The sequence below is a fragment of the Ptychodera flava genome, chromosome 8, assembly GCF_041260155.1.
Source record: "Ptychodera flava strain L36383 chromosome 8, AS_Pfla_20210202, whole genome shotgun sequence".
Taxonomy (NCBI): Eukaryota; Metazoa; Hemichordata; class Enteropneusta; family Ptychoderidae; genus Ptychodera; species Ptychodera flava.
The window spans coordinates 27493994-27521172 of NC_091935.1; the positions used below are offsets into that span (position 1 = coordinate 27493994).

Sequence of the window (27179 nt, forward strand, 5' to 3'; positions counted from 1 at the left end):
CTGTGGATCATTTTGGACTTGGGCATTGATGGTCCTAAAATATTTTCTGAAGGAGATGTAATCGTATCTGTCCATCACTTTGGTCTTTGGCATGTTTCAAAAGTTTCCACAAGGATTGGTTGAACCTGCAGACCTCCATGCCAGGGTGTCAGTCATCACAGTCAACTGTTTAAAATAGATCTGTACCTCGAGGCCAGATTTTCAGAAAAAAAAAAATGGATGTCTACTAGCTGCAATAATTGTAGCCTTGGTTGGTGTGGGGATTGGCTTCTGTCGTGCGGCTCGCGCCTTGCCCCAACCAGGGCTACAATTTCTCCCTATACCTGCTAGTGTAAAAGCTGCAGTGCGGGTCTACACTGCATGGTCAAGGCACACACGGGGCCGCATTATTAGAGAATCTCGCCTTACCGTGTGCAAATTTCACTATAATCCTGCTCCCGGATAATGTTAGAGCCCTTGTAACTCCTATCGATGGTCAACTTACTCCTTGCAGCTGAAAAATGACAGTTTAATGACTCAGGCGCGAAGTCAATTCGAACTGGACCGCCGTCGTTGAACTCTGTACCCAGCCGACTTGTACCATTACATTTAGGGGTGGCCGACAGGTGTGAGGGAGCTGAATGAGCATGCTTACGGGTAGCCCTACGAGCCCTACACTGCATGCCTCCGGAGCCAAAGCCGGACACTCTTAACTTGCCATACTCGTAGGACTAGCTTATGGGATTGAAAGGGGTGGGTAATTTTCATGACAATATATAACTCTTGGTGAATAAAGAGAGATACTTTTGCCGAAGTTCAACTACTCATTTTAATTAGTTCAATAAATCCTGTGCTCTATCTTCCCAACTTTCTCAAATAAGTTACGTACTAGTTCAATAAATCCTACACGGGAGCGGGTCATTTGAAGCAGTTAGAACTTTGTGTCCATGCACATTGTTCAGAGGCGTGTGCCTAAGTTAAACTCCATAACTAGTTCAACTTTCACAACTAAGTTCAACCATCCACCTCCATGGTACAACTACATTTACAAGATGCCGCTGTTGTTCAATGTGGAAAGAGTGGTTCCAAGCAAAATCTGTTCGACTAAAAAGGTCACAATGTGTGAAGTGGGGATGCCAAAACGGCATTCTTGTCCATGACGGCGTGACTTTGAACATTTTTTTTAAAATCGGATATTTTCCATCTAGTATCAAAGTTTGACATATCGACGATTTCGGGATTACTGTGAAATCGCCGATCGACACTGGACTCAGCACTCTGCGTCTGTGAAATCGCCTATACTTACAGAATATTTATCGGCGATTTCCGGACTCTAGACGATACTACAATGACTAGCCTTGTGCAACGGCACGCCGGTCTGGGAAATCGCCGATGTGCAGCTTTGCCAAATACTTTGCTATTTGTATACAACACGTAGGTATTTTACTGTTTTTGTACGGTCGTAGCATTTCTTAACTCATTACACAAACGCGGATTACATTCCAGGTTAATTTTCTCACAGGACATTTATGTAGTCTCGCTTCGAACCATAGTGAACTTTACAGTGTGCATGATGAACTCAGTATGGAAATAGCCTAATATAGCAACGACTTCCTCCAATCTGATTAAAATCAGATGTAGAGTACGGCGACGTCTTCTTATGCGTACGCGGTATTCTCTCGCTGTCGCGTAGTGAGAGGCGACAGCGAGAGGTGACCGCGTACGCATAAGAAGACGTCGCCGTACTCTACACCTGATTTTAATCAGATGGACTTCCTCCATCCGTTTGCTCATGACTACTTCAATAATGCAGTGTTTATCAATTTAAAATTTCGGCATTTTCTTGTCTGTCAACATACATCTTTATGATGAAGTAGGCCGGGTTGTATGAGTATTTCTTTTAATCATTTTCACATCTGTGCTTTTTCATGGATACATCTTTCTTTTTGTAACAAATCCTTGTAATCAGCATGTTTTACATACATGCTTTGATATTGACCTCAGCAGTTTTTGAATAAATCTGATAAAATTTGAAGCACCGAAGTAGTAGTAGTCACAGTAGTAGTAGTATCTAAGCTTCCCATTTTTACACAAAGTTGAGAATGTTCCAGACTAATTAAACTCATGTCATGATGAGTGTGGGAGGAAATGACATACATAACATGATCAAAAACAGAAGTGGACCAAAATGGACTCCTGAGATATACCGCACCAATCGACAAAACATGAGCGTGTACACCTAAATAGCTAACATTGACTTCTTCCTGTAAGGTCTGATCGAAACCACTTCAGTGACAAATCAGAAACATGTACACAGAAAGTTCGCTCAGCAAAATGTTATGATCAACGATGAAAAAATCTTTAAGTATATCTAAAAACAATTATCTTCATCTATATTCTGTAAAAGTATAGACCCTGGTCAGTTAACTTGACTAAAGCAATGTGACAAGAGTGATGTTGTCTGATGATTGTGAGTTGTGACAAAAAAAAGATTAAATGCATAAAACTGTAAAAACTAATATAAACATGTTTTTCTAGTATTTTAGATAGAACTGGTAGAAGGGAGATAGGCCTATAGTTGTTAACATCACTCTTAGAGCCTCCCTTATGAATCGGAACTATTTCAGCACATTTGAAACAGTCGGAAAATGTACCATTATAAGCTTCAAGATTAAAAAGAGTCGCGAATATTTGTCAGACGTCGACATTTCACCACTGTACAGCTCTGGCCAAGCGCTAGTCTGGCTCGAACTTCGCTACTAGATGATAATAGAGTTTGTTAATTAGGCGGGTAAATATATCCGATATATATCGAAGATTTTATAGCCTTAGAGATCTATATCGTATAGAATAGGAGCCGTAAATATCGATTGGATATTTTATAATTATATTGCGGTGTCCTCTTGTTGTCAGAGCATCTGTATAAAATGGCAAAGACGAGACGACAGACTTTGCATGGCGTGAATATCTCTTTCACTTCTTAGGAAATAAAGATGGCAAGTTCTTCAATGGTCACTGGTCTCTCTTTGCTTACAGCGATAGTGGTATTCTAGCAGTAATTGAAATGATCCTATGACCTTTTTCAATCCTCCGAAAAGATAGCGTTAAAATAACAACAACTACACTGCCACTAGCGCGCTACTGTACTGCTGGTGCCACCGTTTTCATTAGTCCCTCACACCTGTCGGCCACCCCTAAAATGTAATGGTACAAGTCGGCTGGGTACAGAGTTCAACGACGGCGGTCCAGTTCGAATTGACTTCGCGCCTGAGTCATTAAACTGTCATTTTTCAGCTGCAAGGAGTAAAGTTGACCATCGATAGGAGTTACAAGGGCTCTAACATTATCCGGGAGCAGGATTATAGTGAAATTTGCACACAGGTAAGGCGAGATTCTCAATAATGCGGCCCTGTGTGTGCCTTGACCATGCAGTGTAGACCCGCACTGCAGCTTTTACACTAGCAGGTATAGGAGAAATTGTAGCCCTGGTTGGGGCAAGACGCGAGCCGCACGACAGAAGCCCAATCCCACACCAACCAAGGGCTACAATTATTGCAGCTAGATGTCTACGCACTCTTGGAATGTTTAAACTTTGTTAATAACCAACTCTTGGATTGTTTAAGCCATGTGATAGTCTGTGTGGAATCTTTTTAAGAGAGAAAGGAACCCTGGTAGAGGGTGTTCCTCGAATCGTGTCCTTGGAAATCAAATATTTATCATTGTCTGTAGAGCGAAACTTGCAGAATTATATACCAAATAGAGGTAAATTGAGGAAGTTTGTTTTTTTGATGCTACAAATCATGTGATTGGTTGGTTACCTCTGTTTTTGTCTTGATTTAAAAATGGGATTTTGAAGTTTCCTGTAGGTAAAGTACATTTACGGCATTGTCGAAACTGTAATCATTTTGACTGAAATATTGCTCTCCATTTAAGTCTGTATTTGTCATTGAAAGCGATTTGATTGGACTAAAATTTATCAGTGGTAGGGTACATGTATGTCATGAGTTTTGTGAACATGACGCCCTCCTATAAACATTTTCTCTGCATTGTGAGGGAGAAATGTGTTCAAAATCAGTTAGTTTCAGACAAAGTGCCCTTGGAGTACTGTACTTAAAATGAAACTGAAAGCATACCATTGTACTGCTGCCATTGATAGATGTCTTTCATAGTTGCTATCACTGACTATGATTTTATCTGCTCCCTTGACTTGGTAATTTCTGTGATATTTCCACTTTACTCATTCACAAAAGTGCCCACCCCCCTTCCCCCCCCCCCCAAAAAAGAAAGCAGGGATTGAGGGTGAGCCATGTACGCAATTGTCTTGAACCTGCAACTAGACTATGGACCTCCACAGAGTTGTCAGACTAATGCCCTTCCATCTTGACGTCAGCGGATAATATACCGTCATTTCAAAACCTGTCAAAATAAAGCCAAATACCCAAATGGTGGCGCCATCTCCAATGGGTTGCCTCATTAGGTCACCTTTTACCAAGTCTGGCAGAATGAATGAAAACTGGTTGCAAAGACTCTGTGGTGTCAAATCTCTACACCCAAATCGGAAGTGACTCGACCGGACTTCAAAAAAAAAAGAGTTACGGGGCTACATTTTGCACTGTTGATAAATGAAATGGCAATAGTATGCAATTACAGTTCTAAATATCTGTCACCTTAGGCGAGGTCAGAGAGGGGAGAAACTTGACGAAATTAGATATGGTGTATTAAAACCAGACATTTATAGGAGGTAACTGGGAAAGCACGTCTCTGGTTTTCCTTAGCTGCTCGCTGCTTTTTATCCTCCCGCCCTTGTCCGCAATCAGATCGTCATATCCGGAAGGATGAACCTAATCCGTGGTGGCAGGCCAGCCTGTCAGTTGTGTATTTGTGTTTAAAAGTGAAAAATGGCTTGTTGCTGTATCACTGCCGTATTTACATGTAAAATAAATGGACTTCTGAAAATAAAAACATACGTGTCTAAGTGTCTCAACAGATTAAACCACACATGAAAAATAACCCATAAAACAGTAGCAAAGAGTGTGCATCCTTTTTGTGATGTTTGATGAGTTGAGTTGGTGCTCAATTTTGAACCAATAAATCAAATTTAAATAAGATGGATGCAGGTATTGCCATCTGGTAGGTTTCAGGGTAGAGATTTGTTCTTATTTGCTCAAGACTTTTCAGTCCAAGCATTAGCCAGTTTCTTGGGGAAAAAATTGTGCTGTTTTTGTTAGCAACCATCATGTATTCCAACAATCACAATTTTACATTTTTTACATTTTGCAAATGTAGATTGAGAAAGATGGGAAAACTGAAAGTGTGTATGGCTGAATCTAAAGCAGTATATTTGACATTTTACATGTATAATGTCAGTTTTGAAGATCGTTATTGTACGTAACTCTGGGAGGTAAAGCTACCGTTACCTGCACCTCTGACAGTTGAGCATTTTGGGTAGAGCTGCTGGTATGCAGGGACCAGAATTTTGCTGGTTGCCTTTTTTTAGAGCTAAACTCAGAAGGGTTTGATGAGGCTGATTGCGAGAAAGGTGCTGACATTGATGACATAAAACAGTAGCTTCATATCACTCAACACCTCCAGTCTCCAGCATTAAGGGGACGACCCAGAAGAGTTCCGAAGGGTCAAGAGGGCTGTGATGTCGAGGAGGAAGCCAATCAATGCATATTATAAACCGGCCAGTCTGTCTGTCCCCAAACGCCCAACAATGCAGGCAAATAGCTTTGACCAAAACAAAAAAGAGGAGGAATCTTGAAATCCACGAATAATTTGCCCAGATGTTTCTTATGGATGAAAAATTGCAAAGACATTTGGGGAATACTCTTTCTCAGTCCCCTCAGGCCCTCGTGTCAAATATATCAAAATTGAGCAGTGATGACAGAAAAGAGTTTCTGTCATTTAGGTTACGCATGCAGCGTTTATACAGGCAAGTGTGTATACTAGGATTGATGTTTCTGTGTGGTTGAACATGTGTATGGCTGGTCTGACTGGCTGCCTGCACAGGATCTGTCAAACCAGGACTCAGTTTAACAGTACAAATTATGAACGGTCTCAAATGTTTAGATATTAAATGATAGATTTAGCAACATTTTTCACAAAGAACATTTTAATGAAATGTGTGTGTGGCATTGAAGATGGCATATGTACAGGAAATACATGTGTACAGTGGCATACAAAGATGGTATCAAAAGAGTTTTGTACAATGTATGGAGAGAGTTGAACAAGAGTCAAAAATTCATGGTTTCAACCTCCACGAAACGTAGAAAAAAATATTTAACAGGATTTTCAAATGCGTATTAATCTACCTGCTTTTACTACATGTATATGGGGAGGGTCCTTCTAAGAACAGTCAAAATTTCTTACAGAAACATTTCAAACCATATGATATATCGTACTGTAGTGATAGATACATGTGTGTCAATGTTGCTAGGGAGAAGGTTAGTAAAAGGCAATTATTTCAAATGTCTGAGGTGAAAAAAATGATGGACCGTGATAAAATATAATTTTTGCATCATTTGCAACTGCAGTGCTGTTTTCCTGACCCCAGAATTGCTCTGTAATGTGTTAGTCATGAAATATTGTACTGTGTGTATCATTGCTCTATTGTGCTATGATATCCAGGTGTATTTTCTCAGAGTGGGATAAATCAGATCTTGAATTGTCAAGTACAAATGTGAATTAAGTCTAAAGCTATAGGGTATTCACTTTTAATGAAAGACTTCAAAGTTGGTGATGTTTTTTTGTTCAACCTGGCTTCTTTCTTCCTCTTCAAACAAATGAAAAGGCGGTAATTCCTGTTGTCCACGCTGAGATCACACCGCAGAAAGGTTACCATGAGAAATGAAGCGAAACGTATACTTAAAGTCAACCGCACATGGTTAATGCACGGCATACAAAGATGACGACATAGCGTCCAGTCTGTTTTGGTTGTCGTTCTTTGGTTTCCCTTGCACCGCCGCGAAAAGTTTACCACAGATGCAACCGAATCTTGCACTTTGACATCTGGAAGTTGGACGTGTTGACGCAACTGTAGCAGGGGGAGACGGTGAGAGAGACAGACAGCGGAGCCAATTCAGTGCAAATACGAACACATTCTGGGTCACACAAGTAAAAATAGACCAGAGTAATTAGCGCAAACAGAAGAGCCAAAAATGTCAGCCATTTTTACCACACATGTAGAATTGTGCAAAGCAGCAATGTCAACTTTGTCCCAGGGAAAACCCACTCCAGGTGACCCTTAAAATCAAAAACAGTCAATTCGTTTTCCCTCTGGTGTTCTCAGTTGGTGACGTTATATAAGCTTGTGTAATGTGATTACGCTATTTGCTCCAAACAGTCTATTGCATGCACTGCTGCTGTAAGTTCTAAGCCATAGCTGTACTTTCAGTTTTGAGGTTTAAATTTCGTACTGATAACATTTTAGTTTTCATCGAAGATGTTAGGCCTCTTTGATGGGGAAAGAAATCTGAAAAAAAATGGACACACAATGTGTCTTCCTTGTTCACTGAACTACAACTATTAGTTAACTTTTGAAAGTGTGACAAGTTGTTGTTGTAAAGCCTTATTAATTTTGTCTTTCAATTTAACTTCAGAAAATGAAAAAAAAAACTAATAAAAAAGCAAACAAAACTTCCCAAATACTAGTTTTGTGTGAGTTAACCTTTTTTGGAGGTTGCTTCCTGTAGCCATGTTCTGATGACCTGAAGAACAGTAGCTGTACGGGTACAAGGACAGAAGATGTCGATCCATCTTCCACCAGTGGTTTGACCTCGGAAAATGTAAGAAATCCCCCGCTCTAGTGAAAGGGACAGCTCAGCAAGGAGGCTATGTGATGGTCAACACGAATATGCGCCAAACTTTGTTTGTAGCAGTGTCTGTTAATTGGGTAATTAACTTTGTGCAGGCGGATTTTTTATGCTTTATGTACGAAGGGAAGGAGTCAGTACAGAAAAAAATCAACACAGGTCTGTTTTCGCTGGCCAGTAAATCACGGGCAAATATCAACAACTCCATATGGTACAAACTTCGGTCCAAATCTTTGACAGTGTGGACCGGCAGCTTTTTCCAGCCAGATTTGCTACAATCTACTGTAAGATCTAAACAGAATGTAAGTGATAGATGCCAAATTCATGGTAGATTGCCAGCCGTGTTTATTTGTCCTGTTCTGTAGGGATCACTTGATGTATTATTTATTCAAACAAATCCACAGGTTTGTGGACGATTTTTGTTAAGCCACCCGATTCAGTGAGTGATCGGATTGGAGCTGTTCAGAATGGGAGGAGGGGTGCCTATTTTTTTTGTATTTGTCTGTGTTTTGGGGAGGAGGATGTTTTTCTGCCTTCTTGTATGTATGATTGACAGGTGAGAGTGGAGTGGATGGTGCAAGCTATTCACCAAAGCCGTCTCGGCCCTGTACGCTCTGATTATACTTATCAATATGTGGTGCTGTGGTTTCAGGTCCTCTCAGTGTCCGTTGGAACCCCCAGGCTACCCAGATCCTCTTCCATTCTTCCCCCTCTTTTGTGCGAGTTTTTCAATGTGTGCGGTAAAAAACTGATTAGCATGCTTGCTTACATCTCTATGTGCAATGTGGGTCGGGAGAGGGAACTTGGTGTAGTGGCACTGTGTCTTTTACATGGAGGCAAGTCTCTGATCCCTCCAAGTGTGCCGATACATGAGGAATTAAGTTGTCAATGATTTTGTTGCTGAGAGAACATTTTCAAATTTTAGGTTGTGGCTCCTCCAAGGTGGTCGGATCTCACCTAGGAAGAGGGCTGGCAATTCTCAATACCTTGTTATCATGCCTGATGATTGCCCCCAAAAGCTTTTCATGTCTACTGGGGGGCAATAATCAACATAATTAGCACCTGAAGTTTTTTTTTTGAAATCAACAACTTCGGGACAAAGGGTGATCTCATAGAATCTGAAACCATTTGTAGGGTGTTCTGTTACCAATATGATCACTTATGTCAATTACAGTGTGTGTCCGGATTGTAATCACCAATGAAAAGAGTGAATCAGCCAGACAATGAGGTCGTGGAGGTGTACATGTAATTTTGGGTAATTTTCACTGCATGGATTCCTCAATAAGGTAATCATAATATTGAAAGCCGAAGTAAATTACTCGACAACAATGCTTTGTTGTGTGGGCAATGTGAAAGTACTCCCAGTTTTAGGAGATTTGCATTAAGTAGTAGATTGTGATGCAAAAGTTGTTTTGCAGAGCACAGCCCTCCCTGTAATGGACATCGACCCCACTCGGCTCCTGCAGTGAATATTGCATCAATAAACAAAGGACACTAGTCACCAGTGGTTGAGCGCAAGCTTACGTGACAGTTTGCCCGCAAAGTGAAATTGAGCATGTTCAGTTCCAGCTCTACACCGGGTCAATTTTTTAAGGGGGGGGGGGGGGGGGATGGAAAGGAAGCTTTTAGTATTTAGGGAGCTGCAAAGAAGAGCTGTTTTGAGGGATCAAGTCTGCAGTTGTATGGTGAATGCTCTGCAGAGCTTTTGACATATTTTGTGGTATTTTCATTGTTTCTGAAATTCAGTTTGTTAATGCTACTTCTACATGATTTTAAAATACCTTGACTTCAACTTGCCAGAACAGCCTGTGAGTGTATGGCTATGACTGTAGTGTGCACTATTATTGTTCACAACTGAATTTTAATTTGGGCTGGAATTCATGTGTCAAAAAACGCATTGCCAATGGTACACAATTCATGATTTTTGTAAAAGCTAGCTCTTTGTATTTCAAATTCAAATGCTCATGAGAGATTATTTGACATTATGGAAAAAGTAAGCTTGTTTAAAAGAAGAAAAATATGAAAATATTATCAAAGTTACACTTATTGGCTCTAAACTCTGATAGATAACACAGGACTCAAAGAGAACAGATTGACCATGATATACGTACCACGATGAACATGTATCTACCAAGAATGTAATATTACCATAGGTACCAGTCTCACAGACTTGCATGCATTGACGACCGCTGATGCAGAGGAAACAGCATGATTAAACAAAGTCAGGACAAGCTGGTCAACCACCATGTATAAACTTGATGTAAATCACCTCAACGAGGTCAAGTACATGCCAATTAAGAACCACATTATGGGATGGTAATTGTGTTTATGTTTTGGAAACTTAATGGCATCAAGGTCAAATTATCGGGGTACTGTAATTCTTCATGGATAATGCTTCCCTTACCAAGAAAATTAAAACAAATAAAATGTCACTTGAATTTTGTGAAACTTTCAAAGAGATGGAAATAATTCAATGTCTTCATTTGCTACGGCTGCTGTAACTTCTGATAGTATTTTAATCCTCTTTCTACCCGACTCCATGGACAAACCATAGAAATAAAAACCTCTTTGGAGAAAGAGAATTTATAATTATATTTTGTTCTGCAAAACAATCACTCTTTCAAATTTGTCTCCCCAACAACTCTGCTGGGACAAAAATAATATTAGCCCTGCCAAACCAATCCACTTCGCACAATGTGCAATATTGTTGGTGACAAATGAATTCTAATATTCAGTGTTCATGAATGTTAGAAGTTGCATACATATACACTCAGCCTTTATTGACAAGTTTAACTCAGCACTTTTGAAATGATGTAGGGACTAAAAGCATGAAAGGGTTTAATTTTTACAGAAAGTAAAAAATAGTGGAAAATTAATTATCATATGGTAGAGATAATTGAGTTGTAATTTCTACTGAGATAAAGTTATATTCATGATTTCATAATTATACATAATTGACGTTGTGGAATATGTAGTTTAGGGTGTAGGTAGCCTAGAATCCTACTCTGTCCGCTTGCCTCCGTACCTCCGTAGTGGGTCGGAGGTACGGAGGCAAGGGGACGGAGTAGGATTCTAGGTTAGGGTGTAGGATACCGTGTATAGTCTGGCATATGCTTCAAACAGCAAGCTACATGCATGAGAAAAGATAGCCTGCAAGTTCAGTACTCTCCACAGCTAGGAAAAACATATGGATGGCCAATTTACGTAAGAATGCACATTTTGAATATTTTTTGTGGTGAAAATCAATTCTTTTGTATGTTTTTTAGCATATGAATAAATTGCCTGAAAAACATGTGCAGAAGTAGGTGGGGGCACCCATCTCCTCCTGGAGAACCCCAAAGTTGTTTATAATTATATTTGTTGTGGCCATTCTGTCACCAAGTGTTGATTACCCCATTTCTCTGTGGTCTGACTCTTGAAGACCTGTGTCTCTTTCGTCACATCCTTTGGCGAGCACGGACCAGAACTGTTGTATCCCCCGGACAAATGTGATAAATGAACCCATTGGCATTTGAAGGCGGGAGGTGAAATATATCTTTCAGCCCACAACAGGTTGCCGGAAACTTTCCCTAGGACAAAAAAGTGAATTGGGTCATTCGGATGCCACTGACACCATAAATTTGTTACATATGTTTTGACCCTGTTTGCATCAAAAATCTCTACGCATAATAAAAGTTGGTGAGCCTACCGCAAAGGGTCACATGTGAAAAAATAGTAGGAAGTGTAAAGGTCAGAGATCACCTGCAATTGGTCTTGTAATTGTTATGGTCATTTCCTGTTGCCAAGGTCACAGTTGTTTTAACCAATCCCTGTTTGGGTTGTATGCACATGTAATTTACCATTTGCACACACATGTTCATACAGCCACGCATATGTACATTGCATTCATACATATACCGTATGATGCAGTACATACATACACGCATAGGTGCATAAGTCCATTCGTATACCGGTATATATATGCAATTGGATGTATCTATAAGGATAGTTTACATTCACATATGTATTTATACAAGTATTTATAACTACCTGTATATGTTGATTGACACAATATATATATATATATATATATATATATATATATATTATATATGTACAGACACTCACACACGCATGCAGAGGTAGATAAATCGACAGATATAGAAACAAGATCAAGTGCAGTTTCAAACTCTGTGTAACCTACATGTACATGTATGTATGGGCGTGTGTACGTATATGATATCTATGAATGTTTGTATGTGTATTTGTGTGTATGTGTACATGTATGTGTTATGTTATGCATATACCGGTACATGTATATGCAATGTATACAATCTACATGTATCTACTATGTATTGCATTGTATATATCTGTCTGTTTGATTTACAATGTATTGTATACATGTATATTTCTGTATGAATGAATGCCTGTTTCTCGCAAAGGCACATTTCATAAAGTTTGTCATTCATATTTCTCATTGTACCATCACCCTCAAGGTATGAATGATGTTTTCTTCCAATGCAGCTTAAAAATTGCCTGTATCCATCATCAGTGCTTGGCTAATGTTTGACCTCTGATTTATGTTCTTTTCAAGAGCCTGCAGCACTTTTCCCTTTTTTTTGTCGATTGCTGAGTGTCTGGGAGACAACTGTTTTGTTTTATATCAGCAGAGAAAAGATAAACACCAGGTGTCCTCTGTGTTTGGATGTGAGCAAATTGAAAAAGTGCCCAAACTATTCATCAGGAGTCTGTTTTCACACATAGTTCACCCAGTATAGTAATCGATCTGGCACTGATGTACCAGTCTTGCCCGAATTGCTCTTCAGAAACTAGGATAACATGTGGCATGACATGGCATGAAAAGTTCTGTCCTCATTACCTGGAAGTTTCTTCAACTTAGAATTGTAATAGGCCACTTTCCTTCTTCGGCAACAAATATTATTATTAATTTTTCCACAAAACACCTTTTCTGGCACTTACTTTAGGTTTGCTGTCTCCATCGCTGTTGGTGGCCAACCGTCAAATGATGCAGGTCACCGAGATATATCTTGAGTTGCGTCAACAGTAACTCTCATAACGATCTTGAGATGAATATCCCTTTTGTTGAAATAAACATGATATTTTATTCCAGTAAATACCACCTGACCTAAAATAACATAGGAGCTTACATAATTCTCTCTGTAAAGATAACAGTTTAAGGTTATGTGGTTCAGCTTTGTTACCAGTGAAGTACGGTATGGCCTTGTGGAAGGTTTAGCTGGAGAACGGTAATTTATGGTGTTTGTGGATACATATATAACCTGATGCAATGTCACTCCTTGGTACATCTCCATTGTGTTGCCGGGCAAGTTTAGACCATTGTATCACATGTAGCGGTTAAAGGGATGAGTTACTGGTCTCAGGTTGATTTGTATCTGTCTTTAAAATCTTACTTGACCAGTGCTGATAAAACAAAAAGAGGAAGACAAAAACTCCGCAAAACATGGAATTCTGCAACCACATATCTCTAGTGTCAGTTCTTTGCATATTCCATACATGTAGCATTTGCTTACACAGTGTAGGTTTGGGCTGTGATCTAAATTAGAAACATGTTGTTGTACAATCATGTTTTATATCCCCTAGAAAGTTTTTTTGCTAAGAGAATTGAATGCGATAGGTCTACATACTATGTAGTGTTAATATCATGCTGAATATACCGTACTGTATATGCCGTAAACCAACATGTTGATACTGATGGTCTGTGATTGTAGTGTGTATTCATAGACCTAATGTTCATGGTGTATTTACAGTGACATTAACTTTTCCTGCCAGGCCTAGCTGTCTCCTAGCACTTGCCAAGTCAGGAAAAGCGGTGCTGTGCCAAAACCAAAGCGTATTTTCAGCAACCGATATCTGACATATGCATGTGGGTCAAGTCAGAAAATATCACATGTAGTATAGTTAATAGTATATCAATGTTTTCAGGGGCCTTCACATAATCAAGTCTTTGTTAAAGTGCAGTGTATGGGACCTGTTATGCCCCACTTGTTTATTGCAATGACCAACTTGACACGATGATGACACAAGAACTTGGTGGGAAATTGGTTTAATGATGGTTCTACATGTTGAAACTAAAGGGATGACATCATTTCCTGATGTGCATGATGGGATTGATGATGATGTGGTTGTGTAGCTGTCCACAGTGTAGGTATTGATGTTGATATTGACTGTGATAATGTTTATCACTGATATTTAATGGTATGTGTAATCTAAAGTGTCAATATTGAGGGTGAAATTTATGATGATATCAGTTCTTTCCCAAAGTAGCGATGTTTGTGTGTTGTGGGTATATATATTGGCATGCACTGATGAATATCATTGATGCTGATAATGATACTGAAATTGACAATGATATCAGTTCTGTTCCACGACACCCAGATGTTGACACTGTTTGATATTGACAGAGATACCAGCGGGAGATATACAGTGTATTATTGATATAGTCTGCAAGTGTGTGTTTTGATGTTGATGAGGAATTAATTGACAGTGATATCAACGCATTTGGGGTTATGTACCTGTAGATATGAAGATGTGTGTTCATTTTGTTTATTGCTGATCATCTTGAAGTATCTTACGATGATGACAGTGATGTGGTGATGGTATACATGTACGATCAGCATCAATCATGGTTGCTCTTCAGTCGAGGGAACTTGTAAGTGGAAGCTGAGCAAGCCAGAAGTTGTTTTTGAAGTCCGTTTTCTTTTTCAAGTTGTGTGTGGATGTAATCAGCGTTACACAATGGTACAAATTTGTAACACTGAATAGGTTGATTCAGTTGGGGAAAAGAGCAGACGTGCCAGCTTCTTGCTATGCATGCTACGTGACGCTGTCAACGGAAAAATAAAAAAAAAAGGCCATTGACGGTGCTATAAATAGTAATGGTTGCTGCTGCAGTGAGGATGGGGCGATTAAGATGTCAGGGTCTGCGTGGTATCTGTTTGGACGAGAGCCCATACATCACCATCTTCAAGGAACGGCTTTCTGTGGTGGATTTCGTTTGATCCCATCCGGCATTGTTCCTCCTGGTTGCATCTAGTTCCTGGAGCCAATGAAGTGTGAGTGCCTTCGTACAAAAAAAAAAGAGAAAAAAAATAAGATTCTAAAGAAAGAAAGATGACAGCCTGGTTCTTGCAAGTCTGAAGTTTATTCAGATTTATTGAGAAACAGCTGATCATTGAAATAGACTGACTTCATTCTGAATGATTGGTAAAACACCTGTTAATCTGTGCAATCTAGGAAACAAATTAAAGGATTAATATATTTTTGCCACTAAGATATTTAATTATTAGTTTTTTGAGGTCCCAGGAAAAACAAAGAGATTTGTAAAGGCTGCCAAGGTCTTCCACTTTGAGTTTCTGGTTCGGTGATTGTGTTGACTATGTTTGCCAGGTAATTTATGAAGTTAGGGTCAGGCTTGAATGCCCCAGCCAAGAGGGGGGGCCTCTGACGTTTGATGGTTTCTGGAACGAGTTGTAGAAATTCCGAGGATTATTCTGCTCCTTGAGTTTATCGAAGATATGAAGAGTCACCCCAACATCGTCAAGAAGTCTTTCGCTGTAACTCTGAACCAGACTCTGATAAGCTGCGGAGTGTACGTGCAAGCGGTACTATAGCCTAGTTGGAGGTACGCGGAAGGGTTGCGAGTATCAGAAAATGAAAATATATGAAGTTGGTCATAAAAAACAAACAAACTTCAGGTTTTTTAGGAACATTATTAGTAGAAGCCACAATATATCAAGGAGTGAGCAAATCAAACGGTCTGTAATGTGAATTGACATATTGTTGTATTCTGTACAGTCAGCAGTTGGGCAGTGTTTCTGGTTGTACTTAGCAGTGAGCAGTGGAACAGCTTTGTAATAGAGGAAGCTTGGTACCATCGGACATATTTCCAGATGATATCCCTCAGATGGTATGACATGTGAGCCTGTCACAAAAAGAAAATTGGAAATGCTTACCCTAAGGCTCTGTACAGTGGAAGTGGTTTTCGAGTCCGCCACTCAATACCAATCTTTATAATTACTTGCAGTCATGAAATCTAAAAGTTTCCAGGTTTTATTAATTAATAATATTTGGGGACGAATTTTTTTCAACAAGCTTGCGGTAGTGGTATTTCTGTGCCAGGTTGGATTTCTTCTCAAGAGAGAGATTTTTGACAGGTAGAAGTATTATAATATTTCCCGCCAATAATTTTTAGAAACAGGAGGATGCAGGACTCCATCCTTTCACTTCCCTGTTGTGTAAATGATGATCTACCGATGACAACACACATGGCAACAAGAGTTCAGAACTGGTGTGTATTACTTCATCAGATGTGAATTTCCTGTCACCAGCATGAGTTGTGAAAATTATCCGCCACAGACGGAACCAAATTGATTATCTCAACCGATGTTTAATAAAATAAGTCAATAAAAATGAGGATGAGTAATGTTTCAGAGAAGTGAGTATCCTTCATCTGTCAAAACCAATCAAAGATAATTTCCTACCAGCAGTGTCGCAAACCATGCACAACTCAAAATCCATCTCTTTCTCAGGGAAAAGTGATTAGTTGCCATGGAGACTGCTACTTTCTCCCCGATTTGTAAACCAGTTTTCATAAAAAGAGGTTGAAATCGTAATTAAAGGTGAATTTACCATAGACACTACTCGATCTGTAAAATGTTCTCGCTCATGCAGTGGAGGGCCAGACGGTAAGCTAGGTCTAACCATATACATTTGTACTGCACGCTACTTAGAAATAGCTGCAATTGCAAATGGTGATTAACCTCTTCGGTGAGAAAGTGTTGAGAATTGTCAAAAGTTTTGAAAGCTTTCTGTCACAGTGACTCAGTTCATCGTATCAGTAAACACTGTTGTGAGTGCAACTGTCTCTGAGTGAGGCAGTTAAAGAAGATATTAAAAAATCTTACGATGCTGCAGAACGTAATCTCGTCTATGCATTGGAGTGGAATAAAATTAATCAAAAGTCTAGAGTATATATGAAAAACACATCTGTGCAGCCAAGGTAGCTATGATTTGAGATGAGGAAGCTGATTGATTGCTCTGAATAGCATAAGATAGATTTTGTAAATTTGAATGAAAAATGTGAGAACAATTTGAGTCAAGCATGTAGCATCAAAGATTAAGTGGCAGTCAGTATGATGAGGGTAAATTATGAAACCTGACGATGGAGACCATGTTACTCAGACTGAAAATTACGGCGACAGACAAAACATCATGGTTTTCCTGTGGTTTTATGTACCCTCTAATTTAAAAGGTTGGCCGACCAGTGGTAAGGTGAAGGTAAAGCAGTTTAATTATGGTCTCATTTTCAAGCTGCGTGTCAACCCTTGCCCAGGCAAAACCATTAATCAAGGGTAACGCTTTCCCTTTTGTCAGCACACAACCCGTAGAGACCATTTGGATTATGACCCCCAAATCAGCGCTGGCGTGGCTTGTCCACGGGGGTAATTCAACATGGCTCCAAATGCGTCGGGATTTCACAGCATCTCCAAGAGTTGTCATGGTGTGAGCGCGTTCTATGCTATTCAGGATTGATATTCTCTCATATGCCCATTCAGTTCATCCATCATCAGTATTCATCTACCAAGGAGCGGGGCATTCGCCCTCTCTATTATATATACACGATCTTCCATTGTCGACATTCTTACAACCAAACTGACATGCTCACTGACTGCACAAAGTTTACTACTGTAGTCAGACTTCAAAAAACAATATAACAAACTGCAAACAAGCAGGGCTTAATGAAATTAATTTCCAAAAGTATTTTAATCTTAAGTTATTGAGGGTGTGCTGGTCCTGTCACCACAGTAGGTGGAGGGACTGTGACATTGCCATGGTGTTGTGTCATCTTCATTTGTACTCTAGCCCACAAACACGTATAATGAGGGGAATGCTGAAATAAATAGCGATACTAAGGTACGCGGGAAAAGATTGTGATGTTGATGATGATGATAGATATGTGTGTGTTGTGTGACATTTACCATGATCTGCTTGATATGAAAATTTCCATCCATAATGTACATGATGTACATGACAAGAATTGTCTCTCTATGTGTAAACTTAATTTCCTGTGAAAAAGTTGCCTTTTTTGAGAGTTCTAGGCCAATAGGGAGTCATCGAGGAACATGTGGGACCTATAGTACCAGTAAAATATGTTCTCATTGACTGATATCTAAAATTGATCTAGGCTGCAAAGTATCATCATCATTAATATAACTAACGTTGTTGGTCTCAGAGCTGTTCATATTTAAATATTTTACTGTCGACATGTATATTATTGTGAGCTTTTGTACTGAGTCGGTCAATACAGTGTGGACTGAAGGTAGAATTTGACCGATGATAGTTTTTTTTAGATACTTAGTTTGTTACAATGCTTTTCTTGTCATCTGCTTGTGAGAGGTCATTTTGTTTTCTTTTCCAAAATATTGAAAATATTTTCCTCTAAAGTTCGCACAAGGTTATAGGTACCACTTTGAATTTCATAATATCGGTATATTTTAGGTATTGCATTTCTGTATTCCTAAATTTTTTCACATTGACTCCTGATCTTTAGTCTTGAGAGAGAAACGGTTGGAATTTCCTTGGCAAAGTGGGAGCAACTGTTTAAAAGGTGCGGTTTCAAGTGTCGTACTACCTTAATGTGAACCCCATATGTAAAGAAGACCTGTCTAATCACAGGCTACCCAGACAGAATAAAATAAGCTTGTCATTGAGTTTTTCTCACTGTTTTCTCTATCAGTTCCTCTCCTTTTCTTCATCACAGTCCCTCTATGGATATAGGGACTGTGTCTTCATGCTCTGAATGATCGGAGTAAATAAAATAAACGGTTATATAATCTAACCTAGCCTCTTATAAACCCTTTATTCATTTTACACCAATTACAAGGACGTTTATCTCTCATATACACATCTTGTAATTAATTAGTCAACACAACTAATTATGCTAATCCGTGGACTTATCAAGAGTTGGTCAACATTGCAAAGATAGAGATGTAAATGAAAAAGGAGAGGTATGAAGATCTTGGGAAACGTGTCCCGAGGACGTCCGTAAACCTAGTGGACGCTTATATATTCATGATATGCTCAAACAAACACTGCTCATTATTCAAAAATAAACGGGAAGTTGGATCGAAAGGAACGCTGAAAACGCGCATGCTTTTCGTTGCCAAGCGCCAAATTCACACATAGCCAAGCAGACATGGCCCTGCTCCATGTAACAAATGCCACCCAGAAAGTATCGACCGACCAAGCAGAAAAAGATCGCCGGAGTGGCCATTTTATGAGCTTTTCAACAAAATTATATAGATGTATGTTTCACGTCGTCAACGTCGTTTTCTTGGAGTGTATATACCAAGTATAATTTACAAACCGTGTCGTGATTCAAGGCACAATGGTGACACATTAGCAGCAGCACGCACTGGAGAATTTCGCCAGCACTGTGAATTTTAAACCAGTCACCGTCATTTCTCTGCACTCGCTATTAAATCCATGTCTGCCGGTAACATATCGTTTTTTTTTCTGTCTCAAACTACGTACCAGCAACAGGCCTTTGACGTCAAAGTCGGTTGTTTTCTGATATACGGTAGCAACCAAGCTCATGACTAGAATGACTCTACGGCGTCAAAGAGTTAATCTCGCCGGTTACTTTTTTCGCCTAATAAAAGAGGTTGGTCGCTACATGGAGCTAGTTCCCAGCTCTATGGTCGCTACTAGTCTAAGGAATTCATCGATTTTCAATGGCGCCTTATGCTGTTCGTGTACACTTCCCGAAAAAAGCGGCGGACGGGCTATAAAACTTCTTTTGTACTGTTAGGCTAGCTGTCGATTTTCGGACGGGATTTCTGCCTTTTACGGCTTGTTTTGACTTTACGTTTTTGCACCACAGCCATGGGAACGTCCATGTTCTGCCCGACAGCACGCTTGTCGCAACTTTGTTCGTCGATATTTTGAAACGTTTCCACCCAAATTGCAATTGCCAACACGCATCAACAGCTTGGTTATTAGGGGCCTGCCACGACCAGAAATCCGCTCAAAAATTACCAAACTATCGCCGTTTTTCCAGCTTTTTTCCGACATGTTTACTTGCAGACCGTTCTTTTTTCTAGCGTACAAGCGATGGGCAAGGCTCAGGGCAGCCCGTCACTAAAGTCACGTCAGCGGTGACCTCGCAACTTCTGAACACAAACTGACATCACCGATGATGTCGGCCACTACGTTAAGAAGCAAGTGAGAATTTTGCCAGCACTTTGAATTTTTTAAACCAGTCACCGTCATTTCTATTCACTCGCTATTACCTCCATGTCTGCCGGTAACATGTTGTTATAGAGAAGTTTAGTTGCACGTAATTACGTTCCATCATCAGTTCGGGAAGTGTCTTTGTCACGTGATAACCAGACTTCGTGTACGTGTAGAACAGACGTTCGTGAACGGCAAACAACACCTCTACACATACAAAATGTAGTCATAATTACGTGTAGTATTTTTTAGATATTCTTGATGATTTTAGCGAATTTAGACAGGAAACCTTGTATCATTGCTAACACCTTTGATATCATAATATTTCGTAGAGTTTGCACCAGCGCAAGAAGTACTTGCTATATGATTTCTTTACATTAACGAAATGTTGTCTCATTCCACTTGTTATCTGACGCTGGCCTAAAGATTTCTCCAAACCACATAAATAACTGTATCAAAGAAAATCGGCCGATTTAATTCGAGGATACAACAAGCTAGAACATTCCTGTCATAGACAAATTAATGTTTCTTAAAACTTAAACGAATTTCCCATGTTTCGAGAAAAAATACAGCAAAATTATCGAGAACGCACAGCTAAACTAAATGACTGACAAAACCTTAGCAACACCACCCAATTGAGAGAACAACTCTTAACCACACGAACTTTGACCCCAGTCAAAATCAGACTTGTCCCTGGGAAATATGTTTACAAGTTTGCCCACTTATAAACAACGTAAAGGTCAAAGGTTTCAACTTCCGACTTCCTGCTTACGGATGTCCTCATGCCATGAACTGCACGCAAGGCACTGGTAGGGTTTGCACTGTTCGCGACCATTTAAACGTTTGAAATTAGAGTAGCTGGCTCCCCTCAGCCATCGAAATACACTGGCTGCAGTAAATTTTTGATTAATGGTCATGAATGGCAGCAATTTAGTAATTTCTGAAAACATTTCAGGAGAGCTTCTTACCTTCCCGTTTTAGTAACCATTCCTATCTTTCGCGATGTTGACCAACCCGTAAAATCCCTGATAAGTCCACGGATTAGCATAATTAGTTGTGTTGACTAATTAATTACAAGGTGTGTATATGAGAGATAAACGTCCTTGTAATGTATGTAAAATGAATAAAGGCTAGGTTAGATTATATAACCGTTTATTTTATTTACTCCGATCAGTCAGAGCATGAAGACACAGTCCCTATATCCATAGGGGGACTGTGATGAAGAAAAGGAGAGGAACTGATAGAGAAAACAGTGAGAAAAACTCAATAATGAGCTTATTAATACTGTCTGAGTAGCCTGTGGTCTAATGGCAGAGTATTGCTCAGGTAGAAGCCAGTAGGGGACATTGAGCACAAACTATCCTGGATTACGGCATGGTGGGGGACCGAAATCTAAAATAAATACAGGTTTTGTGTTTCATCCCAACAGAAAACAAGATTTTGACATCTTTGTTTTTGCCTTCACCTAAAAACCTACAATTCAGTGTCACGACCATAAATTCTTTGGCCCTTTTGAGTTGTGTACAGTAAACTCTGTCTGTTATTATGGCACCAGCCGTAACAGTATAGATCTTGGATTTGGTGTGGTACTAGGTGTGGGCTGGTACAAGGAAAAACTTCAGACTTACATGAAAAATAATAATCGAATTCCTAGGCGAATATGTCAGCTGATACATTATTAAGACCTATCAGATTTGAAAATGAGTTATGGGCTGAAATATATACAACATGTAATCTTGTAATTTAGTTTATAGTTTATATTCCCCACAGAACCCACCAGTGGCGGGGTCTGTTCATGAAGTACTAATAGCTGGCCCCTGTTGGTACAGGTCCTCGGTGTATTGGCTAAATGTCACCATATCGTGCACCAGCATTGTATGAATGCTTTTGCAATGCCTGCAATCACTTTCATTGCTGTTTTGTATGTCAAGTCTGTATTGGAATGCGTAGGCCTAAACCCCAAATAAACATGCCATATGTTGTCAAAAAAACAAAATTAAAAACCAAGTCTGCTTTGTCTTAAATTGCAATGATCTTGTTAAAGGAACACATCTTTGAAGGAGAAAGTTGCCTTTGATGATTTCTCATAATATGTTATTTTAATTTCAATAAACATTTATGAAACATATCCTTTGAAGTGTGTTTATAGATATAGATGAACATGAAACCTAAGAACCAAAGTTTGGCTGATTTTCAGAATGAATAAACTCAGAGAAAGTATAAAAATTGGAGTGTAGTACAGCTAGTGTGACCTCGGGTGACCCCTGGCAGTGCTTGTTTTTAAAACAATAACAGTCAGTGACAGTGGCTCTCAAATATCTCCTGATCTTTTTATCTCATTTTCGGAGCAGATCCTGGGAGGAAATGCATGAAAATCACATTTTGCATGCATTTGTGGTCTCAGGGTGTCGCCTGCAGTGCCTTGCAGTTCCCAGAAAAACCTTCAGCGTTTCAGAAGTCATTTCCTTTGTAATGCAGAACTGAAATTGAACTGCAAATTAAATTTAAACTGCAAAGGGACACCCCCTGTGGTGTTCCTGCTTGACAGTCATTTTTCCAAGCCCCTTTATTTGATTTTCACTGACGTCCTTTGTCAGAATTTTAGACTATGTTGAAATGAATGTTACAGAAAACAGATGGTTTTTGCTATTTGTAAGAACGGATTATTTTATGTTTGATTACTTTTTTTGAAAGAAAAAAGAATATTTGTAACCTTTCAACTTTTTTATCATCATTTCGTGGTTGCTCGGAAGGACATTTTCATTTTGGGATAATATTTGGTCTCAGTTTTTGCATCAGTTCAGAACTGAGTTTTATACTTGAAAATTTGGTGAGAACAATTTTGTGACAAAAACATTGTGTTTGTCATCAAAATTTTGCTGTTCTTGTGAATGGGGAAATATGTCGATTTTGATCAAAATCAAAGCACAGTTTTTTCTCATTAAACTGCCAGACTTTGTGAATGTGTTTCTGCTATTCATTATATGGTGTATATGGCATAACCAAAGATTCAAAGAGTTTGTGGAAATGATGATCACGCAGTACTCTAGAACATGTTTGTATTCTAATGTGCATTAATTTGTTGAGTGGCAGACTGGCCCAGATCCCTAATTAGGGCATAATCAGAGCAGCCTCATCAATGGCATTTAATTAATATCGTCAAAAGTCAATTTATGGAACATTTGCCGTGTCAAATTTCGAATTGTTATATTAATTAGCTTACCTTGTGATAATTTAACCTGTACTTGCATACTATCAGTCCGTCAAAGTGATCTGCATACAGAGTGACACGTATTGAGAGGATTTACAACAATCATTTTCATATTTCAAAACAATCTCAGTATGACCCGAATATCGATAGGTCAGGTTGTCTCATTACGAGGGCATTACTATGACATAAGTTGTCACATCCGGTACATTGAATAACACTCTCGTCACATAACTGATGCATTCCTCTAAGCTGATGCATTCCTCTGACGGACATGCCAATCGCATGTATGTGATTAAACTTTCAACACATTAATCCCATTGTCACATTGACTGACATTTCTACCACACTGATTAGCACTTCTAAAACATTGATTGAATCCCCCTGTAACATTGATCGACACCCTAATCACGTTAACTGACTCCCTCTATCTCATTAGCTGACATTTCTACCACACTGATTAGCACTTCTAAAACATTGATTGAATCCCCCTGTAACATTGATCGATACCCTAATCACGTTAACTGACTCCCTCTATCTCATTAGCTGACATTTCTACTGCACTGATTAAAACTTCTAAAACATTGATGGAATCCCTGGTATACTCCACTCACATTAACTAGTACCCCTGTCACATTAACTGATAAACCTGATGTGTTTATCACACTGATCAAAAGATACTTGATCAGTATTACATTGGCATTGAAATTTCTATCATATTGATAATTACTTTTCAAATGTTGATTAATCTCATGTCACATGAACAGACGCCACCATCACATTGACTGGCTTTCCCATCACATTGATGGAGTCACTATACCAACACATTCAATTTGCCTACTGATTCATTGACTTGCACTATCAAAACATTTACATGTATTTGCTGCTTTTTCAGATTATGATGCTTTGCTTACATTGTTGATTGTAGAAATAACAAATGCTTTTGCTCACATCAGATTGTTGTGCCTTTATCTAGGCTTGCCTATTTCTCAGATACATAGTTTGTTGATACTGCTTTGACCAATATTTCCACAGCTTTTATTTGCATATGGTCACAAAAAACACAGAGATCACAGAAGTGGTTGACACAGACATCAAATGACAAATCTCTCCAGATTTAATTAATAGTAGTACCACAATTATCTATATCTTTCCCACTTACAAGGCATGTTCAGTGTGTGTACGTCATCTTGACACATTGGGGTTTCCATACCAACGATCATGGCAGCCTCCTTGGCCATGTTGAAAAACTCAAAATGCCAGTGACAAGAAGTCGGCTGCAGTGCATAGCCTTAGATGGCCATGCACCTATCAAATCACCAATTAATGAATGCTGACCAGATTTGTACGAGGAGGAATTGCAAAACAAGCCCACTGCAGTAAGCCAATACCACCTTTGCTTCATTAACCGAACGCTTGCCCAGTCAAGTGTGCAATAGTTGCATTGAGATTCCTGCGGACGCAGTCAAAAGAATCTGCATCCAGCTCCACTGAACTAAAACAAAACACTCCTCCGTCTGTGCGGCTTCCACATCATTCTTGTCGCTCGCTGTTCATGCAGGCCATTTGCCGCTTCACGGCACAAAAATTGCTTGTGAAACTCAGTGAGGTCGAAAACTCACCCAACAAAGTGGGTGAATCAGAAACTGCCGGTAAAATTTACAAGACAAATATTGGACATGTAATGTTGTCCTCTCCACTTTCCCTTTTAATTCCTCAGTGTTTGTTGAGCTGTCTACCATTTCTTGGTTGTTGAGCATGCATGGCAAAGCATATAGTATACCCACTTTCACTGTGTTGTTTCATCACCGTCACCCACTCACATGCACTGATTATAACTCTACATCCAAATTTGCAGTAACCGAGACCTGCCGAAACACTCATTCACAACACAATTACAGTGTAGTTGCGTGAGTGGATAGTTTCCCAAGAACTCTTTTCTGAACTTACATCGTAGAAATCCCAAATATACATGTACTTAACCAGGAGCAGTAATTTAGCAAACCAAACAACATGTGTGTGATTTGTTTCTTAAGAGGATGATCATGCGTTTGTACCTTTTGTTTTCTTTTCAGATTAAAATAACAGCATTTGATGGATGATATACCATCGGAGAGAGTAGGCTCCTCTCAAAGTGCAGTTCTGAAAATCTCCTGAAATATTTCTCTTGTGTTTGAACATTTGCAGGTACACTGAACGGAGCTGGAGGTAGCAGTGTGATTCCGACATCACCACAGGTTACAAGCACCTCAGGGTGAGTTGGTTTTGTTTTAATTAAGTACTGCATGCGCACTTCAGTGAAAGCTTGTCAGTCGTAGGGCTTTGCAGGGTTCTTGTGATTGAGGGGATTATAGCCTTGAGAAGGATTTGCGTGGTGTTACAACATCGATTATCAATGGCAATATGTTCCAGGTGTGTTCTTGGTTTCATATGCCTTCACCAAGAGTGATTTTTTGTCAAGTTAAAAGAAGACGGGAATATGATTGTAGACCTGCACCAGGGGTTATTTGCATCAAGTTAAAAGAGACGGGAATTTTCGATTTTAAACCTGAGCAATGTCAGAACTTTCTCATTTGTAGTTTTTTTTGCTCACAAGTGCATCGTATTTAAAGTCAAATTTGTCACTAAAACTTGGAACATTTTCAGCTATGTCAAACATCACAGGAGAAGAAAAGAATATTTGAAACTCGGCATCTCGGCCACATATTTCAAGTCTCAATGCCAGTACAACATGTGTGAAATCACAAAAAATTGTACATGCTTGCACATTAAGCCAAAAAAAAAAAGAAATGTTTCTGGTCAGCGCGCGCGTCACTTGAAAACAGTGCGTCACCCTTTTTTTTCTGTTTGTGGCCGGCGGCCGTGGCTGACCCAAACCAAAATGGTGAAGAGAAAGAAAAAATTCTTTGGGGGACATGATCAGTGACTGCATGAACAGTATATATGTGACTATATTGATAAAACTATAAAATGACCCTCCTCCCTCCCTTGAGGGAAAAAAAATAAAAATAAAAAAAAATAAAATGCGCGCGCCGCAACCATTTTTAAAGAAAGACCTGACCAGAAACATTTTCTTTTTTTTTTTTTGGACATTAATGTGAGTTGGTAACATATGGGTATTTCTTTAACTTGATGGCAAAGAATTTACACAGACATTAATATCTTTATACTGTAAATGAAACCAAATAGTTGAAGTGTATAATGAGAACGTTATCCTCAACTACAATGTACCTTCTTTGCAAGCTCAGCTGACAGATGGAGAATGTATCAACCAGAAAAGGTCGGTTTTGTTCAAAAAATGTGGTTTTCAGGTCAATGCAGTTGTGACTTCCTTAAGATTGTTTATTTGGTGCGGTGTAAATTTTTTTCAATTTGAAATCGCCCGCGGATAGTGTGATGGTAGTAGCCAGTTTAGAGGGGGGGGGCTTGTCTATGTACACAGCAACAGTTATTTCAAAGATTACCCGATGAGCTGTGATCTGGTCCAGTCATGCGGAAGGGTCAGTGAGGCTGGATTGGTCATGATACCGCCTCACGCGGTATGCATTCCCGTTGTGACTCATCCGGTTACAAATCACATAAAAAGACAAGAAAAGGGACTTCACGATTTAGTCCGATTACAAATCAAATAGAAATGAATGCATGGCAAATTCTTCCTTCACCTCAAAATGTATCATTAGACTTGCCTCTAGGCATCTCGGTGTTGTGTGTCAGATTTCCAAAGGAAACCCGCCCACCCCTCCCCCCCCACCAACATGTCCATGGTATTGCCTGCAAGCCTTATATGCCCTAGAAATTTATTCGCAACAAAAATCGCATGCTAGGCTACATGTATAGCTTGCTGTTTCAGAATTTGTGAAATTTTCTGAGTGCATGGCCGTGTAATGAGGTATCACTTGTTTGCTTGCATATTCACCGTGTCCGAA

General features: G+C 39.4%; 1 protein-coding gene across 1 annotated transcript in view; it reads left to right on the forward strand.

Moving 5' to 3' along the window:
* Positions 1 to 27179, forward strand: part of LOC139138931 (inactive tyrosine-protein kinase transmembrane receptor ROR1-like) — an 80113-nt gene that overhangs the window by 29145 nt on the left and 23789 nt on the right. The window contains exon 2 of the mRNA XM_070707554.1: positions 25441 to 25507. The gene's annotated coding sequence lies outside the window, so the exon portion shown is untranslated. The remainder of the gene's footprint in view (positions 1 to 25440; positions 25508 to 27179) is intronic.